General features: G+C 42.0%; 1 long non-coding RNA gene across 1 annotated transcript in view; it reads right to left on the reverse strand.

Moving 5' to 3' along the window:
* Nucleotides 1–323: 323 nt before the first annotated feature.
* LOC132015702 (uncharacterized) overlaps nucleotides 324–20,684 on the reverse strand; it is a 29,573-nt gene continuing 9,212 nt past the window's right edge. The window contains exon 3 of the long non-coding RNA XR_009403748.1: nucleotides 324–950. This is a non-coding gene — a long non-coding RNA (uncharacterized LOC132015702). The remainder of the gene's footprint in view (nucleotides 951–20,684) is intronic.

Consider the following 20,684-nt stretch of genomic DNA (forward strand, 5'->3'; position numbering starts at 1 on the left):
GAGCATGTGACTCTTGGTCTCCGGGTTGTGAGTTTGAGCCTCACGTTGGGGGCCGTTGGGGGCAGAGATTACTTAAAAATAAACAAGTAAAAAAACTTTAAAAAAAAAGAAAGAAAGAAAGAAACACAGCATCCTTGGGATCTATATTTATTGTTCTGATCTCTTCAATCACTTCATTATCATTAGAGTATTTTATTAAAATTTCCCAATTTGTACTAATAATGAGACCTTTTAAGTGTTCTTCAGTAAGTCCATCTCAGAACTTGTTTTATATATATATATATATATTTTTAAAGATTTTATTTATTTATTTGACAGACAGAGATCACAAGTAGGCAGAGAGGCAGGCAGAGAGGGAGAGAGAGAGAGAGAGAAGCAGGCTTCCTGCGGAGTAGAGAGCCTGATGCGGGGCTCGATCCCAGGACCCTGAGATCATGACCCGAGCCAAAGGCAGCGGCTTAACCCACTGAGCCACCCAGGTGCCCCTAATATATATTTTTTTAAGTACTGGAGAAGAGAAACTTGTATATGGAGGTAAAAGACAAAATTATAATCCCTCACTAACCCAAATAAACAAAGTATGATGTATGTAACATTAAAAAAAAAATCAATTTTTTGTTTGTGTTTTTCTGTGTTCTCCCTGTTTGCTACACTCATTTCAGTAATTTTCAGTGATTTTAATAATGCTCTGAGGAAGAAAATATGTTAATTGTATTTGACTAGATAAAACAAGAGTCCCACGTTTTATTTTTGTTTTGTGACATTTGTGGCTCTTCAACATGACATTGGCATTCTTCCTCTTCTGATGCAACTTCCTTCTCTGTTTCATTCTGTTTTGGTTGAGGTTATTTCCACCTCCCCCTTCTCGGAGCTGTCTTTTGGCTTGTCCATGAGATCCTGAGCTGTCACTTCATTTTCTGAATATCCACTTCTGTTTTCTGTGGCAACACCTGCAGATCAGCATTTAGCCCGTCACCCAGATGAACAACCCCCGCCCCCCACACACACGCACTCTACCCACGGACCCAGGTATGGATGCACATGCATGTTCAGCTCCTCCATCCTCCCCCAGGGAGCTCAAACAACTCCAGCTGTTTTCTGGTCCTGGCAGCAGAAGCAGCAGCAGAGCCTCTCATGTCAGTTCTCTGACTGGAACCAGCACTAACAATGCTGCTGCTGCCAAGGAAGGACTTGAGTGGCTTGGGCTGCAGAGAAGACCATAACAGGGAAGAGAAGGTAGAGCCTGATGCTTCAGGCTCCATGAAGCCACCAGAGGGGAAGGAGCTGGACTTGGAGTTTCTCCACCTGAAGTGTTTTGCTGCCATTGTTGACAGCCACATACTGATATTTCAAGACTCAGTTCACATATAACCCCTTCCGGAAGCTGTTCCTGACAGGCTGACCATCTCATCTGTCCCTGTACAATCCTGGTCTCATTTAATTGCTTATCTGCCTGCTACCCCAAACTCATTAGATTCAGACTTCTAAAGGCACAGACCTTAGCTGATTCATCTTTTATCTTAGTATCTTGGCACATGATAGGCATTCAATAAATGTTGGATAGATGAATGGAATTCACTGCTCCCCTCCATGGGAGAAAGTAGCAACTGACTTTTGGTGGAGGGGGAAAAGAACAGTGTCCTAATCGGTGTGTCTTTTTCTCTTTAAAGCTAACCTGGGACATGAAGAGATCAGTGTGATGTGAGGATGACACTCCACATGTGAAAATAACAGAAAACAGAGCTCTGCTCATCATCTTCCCATTAGTGAGATTTCTTCAGGTGACCAATAGGTAAGTCTGACTCTATTTATAATATAAACCTTTGAAAAACTCATGAGTGTGAGAGGAAATTGTTGTATCTAGGAAGGTTGTACTACTAGCAGGAAGATGTGGCACATATCTATAAACGGATTAATACAATCCATGTTCCAGAGTAAAATGTTTCAACATTTAAAATGTTTTGACATCGGGGGGCCAGGTGGCTCACAATTTGAACATCCCACTCTTTTTTTTTTTTTTTTTTTTTAAGATTTTATTTATTTATTTGACAGAGAGAGATTACAAGTAGTCAGAGAGGCAGGTGGAGAGAGGGAGGGGGAAGCAGGCTCCCTGCTGAGCAGAGAGCCCGATGCGGGACTTGATCCCAGGACCCTGAGATCATGACCTGAGCCAAAGGCAGTGGCTTAACCCACTGAGCCACCCAGGCGCCCCTGAACATCCCACTCTTGATCTCAGCTCAGGTCTTGATCTCAGGCTTATGGGATCGAGCTCTGCATTGCTCCATGCCCAGCATGGAGCCTACTTAAAAAAAAATAATAAAAATTAAAAAAATATTAAAAATTAAAAAAATTAAAAATATAAAAAAAATGTTTTAACATCAAGGGATGGTAAAGACAAGATAGAACTGTGTTAGGTTCATTACTTGCATGATCTCATCTTAATTCTCATAAAAATTCATAAAGGAAATCTGATTATCTTCATTTTACCAACGAAGACGACGAGGCTTGGAAAGGAAGCCGTCCAGGTACTAATACTCAACAGAGCTTAGATTTGAACTCAGATCTGTCTGGCTCCAAAGTCCTTTCTTCACTCCTCTTGGATCCTCTCAAGAGCTCTTTTGAAAATATTGGCATCAAGTTTTCGGAGACGTTTAAAAATAAAAGAATATTTTTGATCACTGACGATGGGCCACGTATGAGGCAGGGCTGTTTGGTGGATGAATGAACTGTCTTCTATTCAAGGAGCAAGTAGCTAGTGCAGGAAGCTGACCCATGACACAGGCTGGCCAACAAACAGCGAAATAAGGGCTGCTGGGACGGCGACAGTCATGGGCTGCTGGAGAACCGAGGGCAGGAGTGGTTGGTTGGATGGCACCGGGAGAACAGGGCAAGTTCACAGAACACAGGAAGATAGCATCTGGGGAAGACTCTGAGGAGGTGGGGGGAGGGGTCAGCAGGCGTTGGGATACTGCAGAGTGAGGGAATGTGTTCCAGGACCGGGTGGAAAGTTCGGTGAGGTCAGCGCATGGCTGGACTAGTGGAAGGTGAAAGCGGGTTGGAGCCAGTCCATGGAAGGCTCCGAACAAGAGCCGGAAATTGCAACGGGACAATTACTGAAGGTTTTTGAGTAAGAGAAGGCAAAGGTCCAATCAAATCCTTGACTAAAACATCCAGAATTATTGCTGAATTCATCCTGACACCAGATCACAAGCACACGAAGTACACAAAATAGAAAAATATAGAAAATCAATATTTTTAATCAAGACTCAAAACAATGTCCTGCTTACTTTGGAGGAAACACAGCAAATGAGGGGATTATGCCTGAATCACTAGCTCAAACCCGAGCCGCTCTTCTTCCTTCCACATTGGCTGAGAACGATCCCATTCTCACGATTCGTAAGACAGCCTCATCAACCCAAAAACCCGGGGCAACAAATACAATCCTCTCCGCCCCCCACAAAAAAATTCCATCCAGGAAATGACAATTCCTTTCACTTCCTTCCTTTCTTCAGAGGCTGGCTCGTGAAGATTGCTTAACTGTTCTCTCTCTGATACCCCAGACGAACATCCTAGAGTGGGAATTGGATCCTGATGGCTTAATTGAGTTAAAAAGAAAAGTGTAGATTATCTAAAAGCCTCTCGATGGTTTCAGAGTGGCTCTCGCGTCTCTGAAAGCCCAGTGGCGGCTCTCAGTTCCTTGGGTAGGGAGGAGCTGAATGAATTTCCTAGCACAGAATTCAAAAGCACTGGAAGTCAGCAGTTCTGCAAGACTGCAGAAAGGGCTTGTTTACATTCTTCTCTTGGGCTGAAACCCATCTATTTAAACTTTAACCAGAGACAATTATAAAACCATGGTTAGCCAGGGATGGCAGGCTGCACAAGATGGGAGACAGATGCCAACATTCTGGCCTTAGAGGAGGAAAGATTGAGTCAAAGAAGAGCACAAAGGAGGTTTTGGAAGCAGAAGGTGTCACCTAGGCCCGTCTTCGTGAGAACAAGGAGGGAGGAAGGGATCGTGGAGGGGAGGTGGGAGGTGACAGGCTGGGTGGACACGGAAGGAAGACCGAAGCTTCTGATGGTGTAGGTGGAACAGGGTCTGTCACCATCCTGGCAGTTCAAAAGTCCCACCCAGGCAGCTCCACAGTTTACACCATTTTTCCCCTCTTGGGTCAAAAGTGCATTAGCCCAGGGAGTCAGCACCTCTGAGAGATGCCTGGGACAAACACACCCAGCCCACCAGGACACAGGCTCTCTTCCCCGAAGGCCCAGCCTCCTCTCCAGTTCAGGTTTTCCTGGCAAAGACCCATTTTGGAGCTGACGAGCAATTCAGTGATGTCAGAGGAAATACCCCACTTGACAAAGGACTATGCTCCAAATTGCCAGTAAACGGAACTCTTTAGCCTGCCCTATTGTGGGTCCTAGGATTTGGTGAGTCCTAAGAACACACTCAAAGAGAGACAGCTGTTGCTGCAAAGTGAAGTTTTTGTTTTGGATTTGAGGATGTCTGTGGACCCGACATTGACTTGATGGCCAGTCTAGGTGCATATACAAATGTGGGGAGACCTACAGAACATCGGCTCCCAGATCTCTGTGTAAAGGAGCCTGACACTTCATCCTGAGATACTCAGTCTTTTATTTTTTTTAACTTTTTGGTTTTGAATATTCCTATTAAGATGCAAATGTATTATACAGAGGAGAGCCCATGACTCAGATGTTGTCAGCTAATTTCTTAACAGGAATTCACTGTCTCCCAGGGCCAGCCAGATTAGAACTAGGGCTCAATAGGAGGCAGATCCAGAACACATATTTGGAGATGGAGAATGGGCAGAGGCCTTGGATTTATGAGCAGGAAGCTGGCAGAGGTCATGAAGAGTCCAGAGACAAATCTCTCTCTGTCCAATGAGGAGACCCAGTCCTTCAACATAGGTCAGAGTTCGTGTGGACAGCAGAAAGCCAAACGCATCCTAACTTCCTGTGAAGCTTTTTTCTCTGCTAACCCAGCTTTTACCAAGGAAAGCCATTTGGGGCGCAGCCAGAGGGAGATAGGGAAGGTCAGAGGATCTGCGGATACGCAGGGCCGTGGCATAATCTTCCAGGGCAAAGAGGCCAAAGTCACGGGCTCCTCTCCAGACCCGTTTGCTACTCTCACCGGAAGATCTGTCCTATAGCTCTGAACTGCGCTCCCAAGTCCAGCCAACCATCTAAAAAATTCATGATGCTGTTCCCAAGGGTCTGGGTGGAGAAGTTGGGGACTGCTCCCTACCGACTCGCCCTGACTGGGGGAAGATCCCAGGGTAACATCATTGCTCATGGGGGTGAGGGACAGCACTTCATACAAGGTGTGGCATAATGTGACATTTTATTTTTATCAAATGTATGCTAAAATTTTATTTCTTAAAGTTTGTATGAGTAGAAATTGTTCTCTGGTACCCTGATCTCCAGAGAGAGAGAAGGCCTGGTTCTTATGTCTTCTGCAGGACGGAGCTTGTGAACACATGATTGCTGGCAGGTACCCCAAGAGCCACCCAGAAATTTCAGAGGGATACACACATCGCCCTGCTCCTATCAGAGGGTGTGATATCTGGGAGAAGATATCTGATAAAATAAGGTCTGAGATCTCCAAATGAGATCCTGGGAGACCACATATGCCAGAGAGGCAGCGTCGTGTTGGTGTCCCCCACTATATGGAAGTAGAGCACGCCTACAAACCCTTCCATAAGCTGAAATGGCCTGAAGCAGAGAAGCTATTACCATCAATTTACTAAAAAAAAAAGCAAACAAAAAAACACCTCTCTGAGGCTGATAACTCGAACACCTCTTGCTAACGGATGCTAACGGTCGAGATCAAACACATGCTCACAGACACAGTTCGAAGATCTGGGTATTTGGAGCAAAGATGCTTGGTGTTGTTCTCAGAGAAGGAGCTTGGCAGGGCCACTCTTGCGGCTCAGGGTACCCCCCGCCCCGGTCTCTGCACATGTGGGCTCTGTGCACAGCAAACGCTGAACATGTTGCTTTTGCTTTTCGCCTTTTTTTTTTTTTTTTTTTTTTTGGTAAAAGCAAAAATCCTCTTCGGATTTCTTTTGGTTAAGAAAACCAAGTACTAACGTAGGTTTCTTGTAAAAGTGAAGGGGTGTCATGTATACTTTCAAAAAGCGAGGGTGTGATACCCATAAGTTGGTTAAAAGTATGGATTCAGGAGCCAGTCTCTCTGGGTTCAGATCGCTTAGGGACCTTGAGCAATCACTTAACCTCTCTGGGTCTCAGTTTCCTCCTCCGCAAAATCCAGGCAATATTCCTGGATTGTTGGAAGGGTTGTTGTAAGGCTTAAGTGAATGAATATTTAAAGGGTTACATGAGTTACTAATGAAAAGCACTCCAGGGGACCCCCGGGTGGCCCAGTTGTTAAGCATCTGCCTTTGGCTCAGGTCATGATCCCAGGGTCCTGGAGTCGAGTCCCAAATCAGGCTCCTTGCTCAGTGGGAAGCCTGCTTCTCCTTCTCCCTCTCCCATTCCCTCTGCTTATATTCCCTCTCTGGCTGTGTCTCCTCTCTCTGTCAAATAAATCAATAAAATCTAAAAAAAAAAAAAAAAAAAAAGGGACACTTTGAATAGTGTCTGTCACAGTAAGAACTATGTAAATATTACATTTTAAAAGGAACATGAATGATCGGGGCGCCTGGGTGGCTCAGTGGGTTAAGCCTCTGCCTTCGGTTCAGGTCATGATCTCAGGGTCCTGGAATCAAGCCCCACATCTGGCTCTCTGCTTGGCAGGGAGCCTGCTTCCTCCTCTCTCTCTGCCTACTTGTGATCTCTCTCTCTCTCTCTATCAAATAAATAAATAAAATCTTTAAAAAAAAAAAAAAAAGGGGAACATGATCAAATCTCCAGGCCTGGAAACCTTGCTTGGTTCTATGGTTGACCGTGTTTCCAAGAAGGCCTGGGTTGGCTCTGGTCTGCACATAGCCTCCCAGCAGACCAGCTTGAGGAGAAAGAAGAAGGATACCCTGATGCCTTTCTCCTCCAGACTTTGGCAACTTTAGGCAATGCACTTCTGTGCTACTCTGAAGCCTAGCAACAAGCATGCCCAGGGCCAGGATGTAGTCAGAACCAACGATGGGGAGCACTGTCCAGTGCCTGGGCCAGAAACAGGAAATTCCTCAGTGCTAATCCTTCAGGCCCTTGGCAGGTTCCATGTCTGTGCTGTAACTAAATGCCAAACTTACCTGCCCTTCATGGATACCAGGCACAAAGCCAGATGTATAGAACACAAGGAAAAGCCCTAATTGGAAAAGGTAGGAAAAGCAGAGAAATGAGCAGGTGGCAGGAAGAAGGATCATGGCAAATGAGAAAACAAAGACATGAGGAAAAAAGTAAAAAAGCTGAAATAAGTACAAGGAAACTTTTTTTTTTTTTTTTTTGGTCTTTCTATTTTTGACCAGAGGGGAAAAAAACAAACAAAAGAATAAACTAAGCAACTGGAATCAGACTGAGCCAGTGAAGGGAGGGAACAGGCAGTCGAACTGCAAATATATGCTAATGACTTCATCCTTCCTCCTGCGCCCCACAAACATGGCTCCAGAGCCCCCCCCCTTTTTTTTTTTAAAGATTTTCTTTATTTATTTGACAGACAGATGTCACAAGTAGGCAGAGAGGCAGGCAGAGAGAGAGAGGGAAGCGGGCTCCCCACTGATCAGAGAGCGGATGTGGGGCTCGATCCCAGGACCCTGGGATCATGACCTGGGCCGAAGGCAGAGGCTTTAACCCACTGAGCCAACCAGGTGCCCCTCCAGAGCCCATTTGTACACTGGCCTTATAATGATTTCACCTCACAGTCTTCCTTCCACTTTTTTTTTTTTTTTTCCTTAACAAAGTCCATCACAACTCTGTTCTGGGAAGTAGAAACAGTATCTATCTTTAGGAAATTTAAATGCCAAAAAAAGCTCAGATAAGCCTAATTGAGAAGTAAAGAATAGTTGGTGTGACCAGGATAAAAATTAAATCACAAATATTTGAAATTCTTCCCCTTCTAGGTCCTAAGGGTAGAAGTGCTGTTCTTTGCTGAATTGGCTCACAGAGGACCTGGCCTTTGTTGTGTTGCGTAGGATGTTGGATGGGGAGGAGAAGCCAGAGGAAGGTCAAATATTTGCCAAGGGCCTACTATGCACCAAGCATTCTGTTAGATGGTAGAAACTTAAGCATGAACGGAACAGGCACCTCCCCTCATGAAACTGACACCTTTTTTTTTTTGACTCTTAAAAAAACTATAGTAAATTGCACATAACATAATATTTACCACCTTAACAATTTTAAGGGCATAGTTTAATAGTGTTAAGTATGTTTACACTGTTGTGCATCCATTCTCTAGAACTTTATCATCTGACCAAACCATAACTCTATGCTCATTAAAGAAACCTCTCCCAGGGCGCCTGGGTGGCTCAGTGGGTTAAAGCCTCTGCCTTCGGCTCGGGTCATGACCCCAGGGTCCTGGGATAGAGCCCTACGTCGGGCTCTCTGCTCAGCGGGGAGCCTGCTTCCCTTCCTCTCTCTGTCTGCCTCTCTGTCTACTTGTAATCTCTGTCTGTGAAATAAATAAACAAAATCTTTAAAAAAAAAAAAAGAAAAGAAAAAAGAAACCTCTCCTTACTCCCCCCATCCTCCCAAGGCCTGGGCAACCACCATTTTACTTTCTGTTTTTATGAACTTGATTATTCTAGGTATCTTGTGTAAGTAGAATCATATAGTATTTGTGGGTTGTTGTTTTTTAAAAAGAGTTTATTTATTTACTTGAGAGAATGAGAGACAGAGAGGGAGAATAAGCCGGGGGAGCCGCAGCGGAAAGAGGGAGAATCAGGCTCCCTGCTGAACATGGAGCCCAATGCCGGGCTCAATCCTAGGACCCTGGGATCATGCCCTGAGCCTAAGACAGATGCTTAACCAACTGAGCCACCCAGGTGCCCCTAGTATTTGTGTTTTTGTTACTGGCTTATTACACTCCGTATATCCTCAGAGCTCATCCATGTTACACCCTGTGTCAGGATTTTATTGCTTTTTCAGGCCAAATAATATTCCACTCTAAACATACGCCACATTTGGTTTATCTCTTCATCTGTTGATGGACACTTGGGTTGCTTCTACCTCTTGGCTACTGTGAATAATGCTACTGTGGACATGACTGTACCAACAGCTCTTTGAACTGACACTCTTAAGAAGCTTAAACCATTATATTTGGATTATTTATTTGCCCATTACTTGGCCTAACTAGATGGTTAGCTGCATGAGGACCTGTGTTATTTACCTTTGTATTCCAACTTCCTATCCAATGCTGGCACATAGTAGGAACTCAATAAATATTTGTTGGCAAAATAATTTATTTTTATACTTCTTAATCTCTACCGCTGCAGCTGGCTGTTTTACATATTTTAATAAATAAGTTTTGCAATTTTAATGAATGCTATTTTGATTATATTTACATACTAAGCTAGTTTATATAAGGGGATTAGTATAAAAATCTAAATCTCAATCAAAATCACTTTCTAGATGAAATGCCATTGACAATAGCTTCTTATTCACTTTGCTTAAAATCAGCTCTTGCTGCTCTTATTCTTCTCCTTCCGTTCCTTCCTTTTCAAGTCATACCATTGCCTAGATATTAAGGACCTTCTTGGAGGTCTCCTCAATTCATGAGATATTTGGTTGAATAAAGCTAACATGGGCCCAGGATTTGGTTTGCTCAGCTCAAAAACTTTCATTGGAGGGTCATTTTGTATGAGTTCCAGGATGGACAAGGCACAGCCATACTCTGGAGGAACTCACAGTCTTGTAATTCTATCTAGTTATTCTTGGTCACAATTAAACAAGAAGCCCCTATTTTCTCAGGTGTTGAAAATAATGTTTACCTCTGTTTCCCACACTCAGTTGACAAACACAGACATTATAGCATTCATGAAGTATGAAGAGCCAAAGAACATAGTGAAAATTCTGAGTATAATTGCATTTGATGATAATTACTATGTGTGGTATCAGCAGGGGCAGAAGCTAGTTGTGTAACTTCCTACAAAATAGACATTCGGAATTGTGATTTCTGGTCAAGGAAACGTTGTTGTACATGAACCTTTGAGGGACTTGATCAGTTCCAAACACAAAGCAATGGTCTTCAAAATATAAAAGAGAAGGATGAGAAGAAACGGTTGGACCAAAATGTGAACTCTTCTAGGAACCAGGAATGCAAAGCAAGAGACTGAAGACATGGGCCTGCTGGGGTCCAGGTCTGAGGCAGAGGATCCTGGAACGGGGCTTCTGCAGTGTTAGGGAGACTGAAAGTAAGGGAAGTAGGTGGGAACCAGAACCAGGTTCACTGTTTGAAACTAGTAGTTTCAAAACAGGGGCTAGACTGAGAACCTCCACCCTCCCACACACAAAGCAGCTTGTTAAAAAGGCTAAAATAACGCTCACCACTGCCTGAAGATGGGCCTTACATTAGGGAATGATCAGGCAGGAAGGCAAGGAAGGGCACATGACAGGAAATTGGGTCACAGTCTTCCATGATTGACTCTATGGCATCTCTATTATCACAGTAAAGGAAAAGAAAAGAAAATCTCTCTTTAATTGGGTAATATGATTGTCTGTAAAGAAAATCCAACACACTATACTGAAAAAATATTAGAAAAAATATTAGAACTAAAAAGACAACTCAGCAAGGCAGCAGGGTATAAGATCAACAAACAAGATTCAGTTGTAATCCTATATCTCAGTATTTATCATGTACAATACTTAATAGCAACAAAAGACACCATTTTTAACAGCTATAAGTGATGAATTGGCTAGGAATAAATATAACACAAAAGTGAACTTTTAGCTATAAATAAAATGTTGATTTTCATGTATAAAATATTTTTGTGGAGCAAAGTAAGATTGAGTAAGTGGAGACATAGACCATATTCATGAATTGGAATATTCATTAAAATGAATAAAGATGTCATTTCTTCTAAAGTCAATGTTTAATTTCAATGCAAACCCAATTTTAAAAATCCCAACCTGGGGCACCTGGGTGGCTCAGTGGGTTAAAGCCTCTGCCTTCGACTCAGGTCATGATCCCAGGGTCCTGGGATCAAGCCCCACGTCAGGCTCTCTGCTTGATGGGGAGCCTGCTTCCCCCTCTCTCTCTTTGCCTGCCTCTCTGCCTACTTGTGATCTCTGTCTGTCAAATAAATAAATAAAATCTTTTTTAAAATAAATAAATAAAAAATAAAAATCCCAACTTGACTACATAAAATGGAACAATGATCACTTAATTCATTCAGAACAGTAAAAGGTTGAAACTAACTGTAGTAGGTGGGGATGTTTTTGGCTGCAAGTGAAAGAATATACAACTTAACGTGGCTTAAATAATAACAGGTTTATTATTTCACATCATGGGATGTCCAGTGGTAGGTCACTTCAAGATTGGCTAATTCAGCAGCACAATGACATCACTGAGATCTGGGACCTTTTCATCTGTTTGCCTTGCCATTCTCAGTGTGCTAGGCTCCAGCTTGTCCTCTCAAAATGGAAAGATGGTTGTTATTGTCTCAACCATCATGTTTTCTTTTAGCTCTGTGCAAAGAGAGGAAGGACAAGTCTCCTTTTGTATCTTTTTAAAGGAGAAGAAAACTTCCCTATTCTATCCCATCTCCACTCTAACACAGTTCCATGTAGGTTTCATTGGCAAGAGATGCAACACATGCCTATGGTCAAACCAGTCCCAATGGAATGTTAATTACTATAATGGGCTTAAACTAAGCACCCCGTGGGGTAGGGTTCATGTACACCTGAAAACAATTTATGTTCAGGTAGAAAGGAGAAAGAGACAATACCCTTTGGACAAATAATCAACCATAACACCCAAGGCAATTTTAAAAAGAATAAGTCACGGGTTTTGCCCTACCAAAAAAAAAAAAAAAATCAAAATTCAAAGATTTTATTTATCTATTTGACAGAGAGAAATCACAAGTAGGCAGAGAGGCAGGCAGAGAGAGAAAGGAGGAAGCAGGCTCCCTGCTGAGCAGAGAGCCCGATGCGGGACTCGATCCCTGGACCCTGAGATCATGACCTGAGCCGAAGGCAGCGGCTTAACCCACTGAGCCACCCAGGTGCCCCAAAATCAAAATTTAAAACCAGAGGTAGTGGGGTGCCTGGGTCACTCACTGGGTTAAGCCTCTGCCTTCGGCTCAGGTCATGATCTCAGGGTCCTGGGACTGGGCCCTACATCAGGCTCTCTGCTCAGCAGGAAGCCTACTTCCCCCTGTCTCTCTGCCTACTTGTGATCTCTCTCTCTCTGCCAAATAAATAAGTAAAATCTTAAAAAAAAAAAAAAAGATATAACTAGAAGGAAAAGCTGACAAAGGATATGAACAGGCAATTTACAGAATAGAAACCCTAATGGCCAATAGAAGTACAATCTCACTAGAAATGAAGGGAAGACAAAATAAAATAATAAAAAAATTACCATTTCATAACTATAAATAGGCAAACATTTTAAAATTTGAAAATGCCAAAAATTGAGGACGCCTGGGTGGCTCAGTTGGTTGAGCCGCTGCCTTCGGCTCGGGTCATGATCCCGGCGTCCTGGGATTGAGTCCCACATCGGGCTCCTTGCTCAGCGGGAGCCTGCTTCTCCATCTGCCTCTGCCTGCCACTCTGTCTGCCTGTGCTCATCCTGACATATAAATAAATAAATAAAATCTTAAAAAAAAAAAAAGGAAAAGGAGAAACAGGACTCTTAGAAAGCAAGATGGTGATATATACTTATATAAATTCTAAGACCCACCAGTTGTTCTCTTGCCTGGATTAGTGGTTTTCAACCAAAGGTGATTTTGCCCCCCAGAAAATATTTGGCAATGTTTGAAGACATTTCTGGTTGTCACACTGTGTATTGGGGGTGTTACTGGTCCCTTCAGTTTAGAGGTGAGGGAGGCGGATAAATATCAGCCCATAACAAAGAGTTATGTAGTCCAAAATGTCAATAATACCAAGGTTAAGAACTTCTGGCCTAGAAGAACTCTCATTTGGTGTGCACCAGGAGACAGGTATTTAAATGCTAATTGCAGTGTTATTTAAATAGCAAACAATCCCAAACTCAAAGCAACCCACATATCCATAATGCAGGAAAATGGATAAGTAACTTGGTATTTCAAACAAGGGAATAATATATAACAGGTGTAATTAATGAATTAGTTCTCCAGGTTGCAACATGAATAAACCTAAAAAAGTCATGATGACTAAAAAGTGTACTGCAGAAAGTTATGGACAGATACTATTCCTTTACAGTTTACAAACACAAAGCAATGCTATATATGGTTTATGAATATGTACATATAATATAAAAGTATAAAAACATGCACAGTAATGATTTATAGGAACTTCAAGATAGTGATTATTTTTGGGAAATGAGGAAAGGAGGAAAAATAGAGAAATGAATGAGATCGGGATTAAACAATAGGTTTCAACTCTACTTGTAAGACTTTTTTTTTTAAACAAAAACAAACAAAAAACCCTAAAAGCAAATAAATCAGATATTAAGATGTGTTGAGTATGCTCATTAACTATTTTCTATATTTTTCGGTCTGTTTGAAATATTTATGGTTAAAGTATTTTAAAATATTTTAAGAGCTGCATCTGCTAGAATGAGTATTCTGTTTGTGTTTCAGGAGCATGGAGGCGATGGAGGGCACCAGTGTTTCCAGAAGAAACTGTGCCACACCACAGGGACACTAGAAAAGGAGAAAATGACCCCCACATAAAGGAGAGTTGTGTTTTTTTTTTTTTTTTTTTTTTTTTAAAGACCCCTCTTCCTGGGATTCTTGGCAGGAAGAGTTTGCCTTCCTGCTGCACCAGTGATTGGTAGGCTATACCTCTGTCCATGGTCCTATTCCTCTGCTTCAAACAACCGTAGAAGAATTCAGAGGAAGGTTCAAATCTGCAATGTAGAAAGACATTGAAGTGGTCTATTTAGGGCTACGAAGCTGAGAGAAGGCAAAATATTGTGGGTATAGCAGATCTTTTGAATATTCGAAAAGAAATTCTGACTGTCTGCAGCAGATCCCGCCAGCAGAAGGGGGTCCTGCAGGACAGCCATTCTTTGTGATATTGATGAATAGCGTCTCTTGACGGCGTGCGCTCCGCTTGAGCTTAAGCCTGCTTGGTAGGAGCGACACTATCATCTCCCTAACATTTCATACTTTTAATGAAAAGCCTTCTCATTCCTAGCACTTTTCATCATTTTCCCCCAACACTGCTCTGAGACCAGTTGATGTTCGCCTCTCCTTTTACAGTGATGAAGAGAGACTAACAGAACTTTCCAAAGACTCAGGTTCTTTCTATTAACCAATATTTTTACCTAAGCTACTGGGGATATATAAACAGGAAGAGTAACTCCACTGAGAAAGATATTTTTTGAGCATCCCATAGTAATCGCCTAAGAAACAAAGTTTTTCTTTTCTTTCTTTCTTTTTTTTTTTTTGAGCTCCCAGGAGGTGTCTGGCACTTTGCGATGTGGTATGAGCATGAGAGTGCAGAACATAATGTTTGGGAACATAATGTTCCTCCAGGGACTTAAAAATTAATGCAGATCCAAAACTGTTAGAAAAATGTTGGTTGTAATAAATTATGGGAAAACAAAGTGAAAGGTGTGGGGGCAAAAAATCCTGAGCATAGTGACGAACCAGGGGACATGAATACAGAATATGATGAGCCAATTAACCTCAGGAGGACATGGACTTCACAGGATGTACAGAATGCAAGATACTTACCCTGAGAAGTCAATTTTGCAGACTCAGTTACTTGTCCACACACACACAATCAATAGCTGTTTGTGATGGGGCACTGGCAAAAAAAATTTACTGTTCTTTCTGTAGATGGTGTCTAAACCATCCAGCGTACGATGAAGGGCTTAAGGGAAAAAAAAATATGTGGGTTGGCAAACTTTTAATCTACAAAAGTGGTGATCCAGTTTTGGGTGATAGCTCTAATGGAAATAGGTGCAGTTGCGTTCGTAGATGCTGATTTTTATCAGCAACCAGAAACTGTGCTAAAAGCTCAATTTGGCCTACTTTAGGTTCCCTGGGTAAGTTAGTGGGGGAGTTTTCATTAGGTTATCTGTTATATGTCAGAAGAGGAAATAAAGAAATACACAAACACTGTGATATGTAGGTGAGAAGCTATCTTAATAGAAATAGTTCTTTAGTCTAGGATGTTTCCCTACCAAGGTGATGGAAAGTACTTGGAAGTGCAGGGAACTAACTTGTCTTCAGACTAAGCTCCCTTCATTGTTCCAGCCTTCCCGTTTTAACTACTTCAACCTTGCTAACCTGCCAATACCAGGGGAGTTGATTTTATTTATATACTGATAATCAGCTTCTGATTTGGGCCATTGTACCTTCATTCACTTGTGGTCATTGCACCTTCATTCACTTTTATACTTTTCCCCCCCATATTTTCTTGTATTATAGTAATATTAAAAGATAAAAATATCTAGAAATGTTTTTTCCATTGTGGAAGTGAATAATTTAGACTGTTACTTCCACATGGATATCTAATAGACGTTTCAAACTGAATACAACCAAAAGAGAATGTTTTATTCTTTCCTTTAACCTTCTTGTATCAAACAACATCAAGAGGCTTAAATAGAGTTTTACTTTTCTCATAAACAAGATGTCTGTCAGTAGATTATTTCTGGTGTTGGTTCAGCCGCTCAACTATACATACCATCAAGGGCCCTTTGATGGTATTCCCCTCTTTTTTTATGTTACCATCCATAACACGTTGGCTTTTAATTATGGTGTTTTTTGTTTGGTAGTCATAAAATGGCTGCTATAACTCCAGGCATTGTAATGGTGCTCAAGATAGCCATATCTATCCAAAGAAGGCTTTCACTTAGGTCTCATTAGCCAGAAATGAATCATTCTTGGCTGCAAAGGAGATGGGGATATAGAGTAGCAAAAGAGAATGGGATTATTATGATTGAATTTATAGCAATCATAATTCATCACTTAGAGTGGACATACTGTCACCCTCAACCAAGTCGGGGCTCTTTTAGCAAGGAGGAAGAGAAGAACAGCTGTTGGAAAGGGAATTGACACAGTCTGCTGTACTTCTTATTCCCAGCCTACCTGTCCCACTAAATAGCATCACTGTCTGCCCAGTGCCTAAGCCAACAATAGAGGAGAGAACTTTGGGCTCTTTACTTCTCTTATGTCTGCCATAATAGATGACCAGAAAGTTCTGTTGACTCTACTTCCCACATATACCCTTTTCTAAATTTTTTTAATTTTTAAAAAGATTTTATTTATTTCTTTGACAGAGAGAGATCACAAGTAGTCAGAGAGGCAGGCAGAGAGAGAGAGAGGAGGAAGCGGGCTTCCTGCTGAGCAGAGAGGCTGATGCGAGGCTCCATCCCAGGACCCTGGGATCACTACCTGAGCCGAAGGCAGAGGCTTTAACCCACTGAGCCACCAGGGCGCTCCCCCACCCCACACACATATACCCTTAATTCACTCTATTCTCCCTGTCTTCACCATTGCTATCCTCATTCAAGTCACCATTGTTCACCTGAATTACTAAAATTGCCTCCTAAAGAGACAGGAAAAAATCACTTCCTCGCTTCAGACCTCCTATTGTTTTTCCACCTCACGTAAAATCTAAATTCCTAACTTTGACCTTCCATGCCTAAAAGATCTAGGTTCTTTCCAACTTTATCCTGTTTCACTTTCTTGTTTGCTCCAGACTTCCAGCCCTGCCAGCTTCTTTCTTGTCCTCAGACTCTAATTGTTACCACCTTGGGGTCCTTTAAACCACCTGTTTTCTCCATTTAAAGTGCTATGCATTCTGATCTTTTTTTTTTTTTTTTTTTAAGATTTTATTTATTTGTTAGAGAGAGCGAGTGAGAGCGAGCACAGGCAGACAGAGTGGAAGGCAGAGTCAGACGGAGACGCAGGCTCCCTGCGGAGCAAGGAGCCCGATATGGGACTCGATCCCAGGACGCCAGGATCATGACCTGAGCCGAAGGCAGCTGCTTAACCAACTGAGCCACCCAGGCTTCCCGCATTCTGATCTTTTCATGACCAGCTCCTCCTTGTTGTTTAGATCACTGTTCAGATGTCATCTCTTCAGAGAGGTCTTTGCTGGCCACCCAGTCCAAAATGGCAACTTGTTCAGTCATCCAACACTTCAATTTATTTCTCTGCATTGCACCTATCACTGGGTCACATTATCTTGTTTATCTCTTTATGTATCATGTTCTGAAATGTAACTATTTATTTTCTAACTCCTCCACACTAGAATATAAACTCCTTGGCAGCAGAGACCTTGTACCTTGTGTTCATTGCTGTTTTCCTAGCACCTAGATCAAGGCATGTGGCAGGTTCTCATCAAATATTTCTGAGGGAATGAGTACATGAGAGGAAAGATTTTAAGCGGAAACTTTGGCAATAAAAGAACATCTGTAACCTATTGTCAGCATCCTTGGTGTTATCCTTCATCGAGCAAAATAACTTTGTTAGTTAAAGGATATAAAATGCGTTATGCTTTAAAGACATCACAATTAATAAGCAATACTAATTTCTTCCACACAGCCTCTTTCCTCCTGTGTCCTACTTTCCAAAGCTAAACATACCACATGCACTCTTAGTCTTAGTGCTCTATCAGTGTAATTAGTGATTGCCTTCTCTCCTTTAGCCCTCATGATATGTTTACATTTTCTCACCATTTTCTGAAGTTCTGGGACAATTTAAAAGAAACATTTGGGCAATGTCCTCCTTTCCTCCATTTTTTTTGGGGGGGGGGGGGGGGGAGGTCCAGGATTTCACGAAGGGGAAAACCAAAAATGTCCTTGGAAAAATAGAGAAATACTTAGCATCTGAAATTTTCTGCCTTTTGGTGAGGTTTTCACATTTTCTGTGTATGTTCTTCCTAAAGGCTAAAACCATTGGCACTCCCTTCCCCAGAAAACCAGACTTTTCATCAGGCTGTCCTTCAGGTAAAATGTTAAAATTGGAGAATATGCAGCCTTCATTCATCTCTTTCTATGAGTCTTAAAGTCCTTCCCATACCTTCTCAGTCCCACCCAGGGCGACCCTCTGAAGGACCAGCTTCTGGATCAGCAGCTGGCCAGCCCACGGGTTCAGCCTGCATCGTAGACATCCCGTGCATCTGGCAGGCATTGGCACGTTGAAATTGTGCAACAGAAGCTTTGAGAAGTTCATCTCCACACTGGGGACACAGTATTCTGGTGATGGTGACCCAGCATACTCCCATATGTCCTTATGTTTAGAAACGTCCCCAAATACTGCTCATAAATTACATGCAAAGAATCCCTGGACTTGCCCATAGAAAATGGCAAAAGGATTCCCACCCTCAGAGGTCTTCCGTGAATATATTCTAAGCAAGAAAAACTGTTCCTCTGCACTTAACACGATCTCGGCCTCTCGCGTGTCTTCACCTGTCATCACCCTCCGCCCCCGTGAACTGGTTGGTGTCTAGCTTCCCGCCTACACCTTATCTCTTGGACATTCATAGGCCCCTGAAACACAACATTTCCCAAAATAGCCGAGGGCATCATTACTGATCACATATCCATAAACAAATGTGGGTATGGATATCCCCAAAATACATATATTAAAAAAATAAGCCATATACCAATATTTTTTTAGAAACAAAAAACAGGAATAATATAAGTAACTAAATTATTTGATTCAATACTGTTGGGAGTCTATTTCCAGATTATATCTCAAGTTAACTGGGTAGTTTTCTTTCCTTATGGTTATCAGGATTCTTTTTTTTTTTAATTTTAAGATTTTATTTATTTATTTGAGAGAGAGCAAGCACAGAGGGAGAGTGAGAAAGACAAACAGATTTTCACTGAGCAGGGAGCCTGATGGGGGACTCCATCCCAGGACCCTGAGATCATGACCTGAGCCAAAGGCAGATGCTCAACTGATTGAGCCACCAGGCACCCGTGGTTATCAGGATTCTAAACCTAGCTCCCTAAGAATCCTATCTCCTGAATTTCAAATACTAATCTAGGTGCTGCTTCGGTCACTAATCTAAATACTGTGGTGAAGGGATTTTGCTGATGCAATTGAAGTCCCAAATGAGTTTACTTTAGGATACAGGGATTATCCAGATTGGCCTGAGTCAATCAGATGAGATCTTTCAAAGAATAGATTCCTCAGTTGGTTACAGAAGAGGAAGTCAAAGAGATTCTGAATCCGAGAAAGATTTGAGGGTGATGGCTGGCTTTGAAGATACAGAAGACCACGTGAGATGGAATATTTGTGGCCTCTAAGAACAGAAAATGGTTCTCGGCTGACAGCCAGAAAGAGAAGAGGCACTTCAGTGCTCAGGTCACAAGGAACTAGGTTCTGCCAGCAATCTGAACGAGCTTGGAACCAGATTCTTCCCCAGAGCTTCCAGATAAGAGTCAGCCTGACTAATACCTTGATTTCTGCCTTGTGGCATCCTACGCAGAGAACCCAGCCAAACCCACCCAGACCTCTGAACTATAGAAGTGTCAGCTAATAAATGAGATGTAGTTCTAACCCCCTACGTTGGTGGTAATTTGCTGCCCAGCAGGAGAAAACTAATAAATCACTTTGGTTTTCACATCTCTAAGTAAAGGTAATAATGTCTGGCTATGTCTTAGAACCACTCAGAAAACAAATATTAGTAAGATTTAATTGGTATGATTTAAGTTCAATCAGAAAAGAAATATGTTAAATTATTTTCAAGATGCTATTATTTTTAAAATTAATTATAACATGCATTGAGTTTCAAGCCAGGTAATTAGACTTAATCCTAGTTAGGTCTGTTTCTCATATTCATTGCAGTGGCAGGACAGGGCTAACTTTAGAAGCCATCTCCGATGAGTTTAGAGTGTGGAATTTTTGCTTCAGGGAGCCATGATTTAATCTGCAGTTTCCTCATTTCACAAAACAATGTTGGCATTTTATATATATTTTACTGGATACCACATCTACAGGTCAACTAGGGGAATTTTTTTTTTTTCTTAGCTGTATTTCCCTCTCTGAAAAACTTGACCTTTACCTCGGCAAATTTGTTGAAATTCATCAAGCTGTATTCTGACATTGAGAAAATTATGAGAGAAAAAGCATAAGACGATCGTACCTGTTTTAATAAAATGGATCATTGAGATAAGAGAAAACCAAAAAGTGGGGCAAGAACATTCTGACCACATAATAATTCCCTGGGTAAACAGATATGAATGGTGCTAAGCCTGCTAACCCAGATTTCTCCTCTTCAGAATGATGGGTAACCATGGAGCTCTCTGTTGAGCACAAGCCCAAGACCAGATGTGGCTTCAACAGAGTGACCTGGGGACAATGGGAGGAAGGAAGTAAAGTAAGTGGGAGGTTGTACACAAGGTGAGAACATTCCAGTTTAGGGAGTAGAGTTTAAATACAGAGTGAGAGATAGAACTTGGTAGTTAAAAGCTATACGATTGTAGGCAAACTACTTAAATTTCCTGAGCCTCAGTTTCCCCATGTCTAAGTAAAGATAGTTTTTCAATGTTCTTAGCACAGGACCTAGGACATGGAGTCCTCCATAAACAATGGCCGCATCAGGATCATGCAATGTCATCCTTCCGTCCTTGTCCAAGAATCCTGGATAATCATCGCTATTCTAATGGA

This window comes from Mustela nigripes, chromosome 4, assembly GCF_022355385.1.
Source record: "Mustela nigripes isolate SB6536 chromosome 4, MUSNIG.SB6536, whole genome shotgun sequence".
Classification (NCBI taxonomy): Eukaryota; Metazoa; Chordata; class Mammalia; order Carnivora; family Mustelidae; genus Mustela; species Mustela nigripes.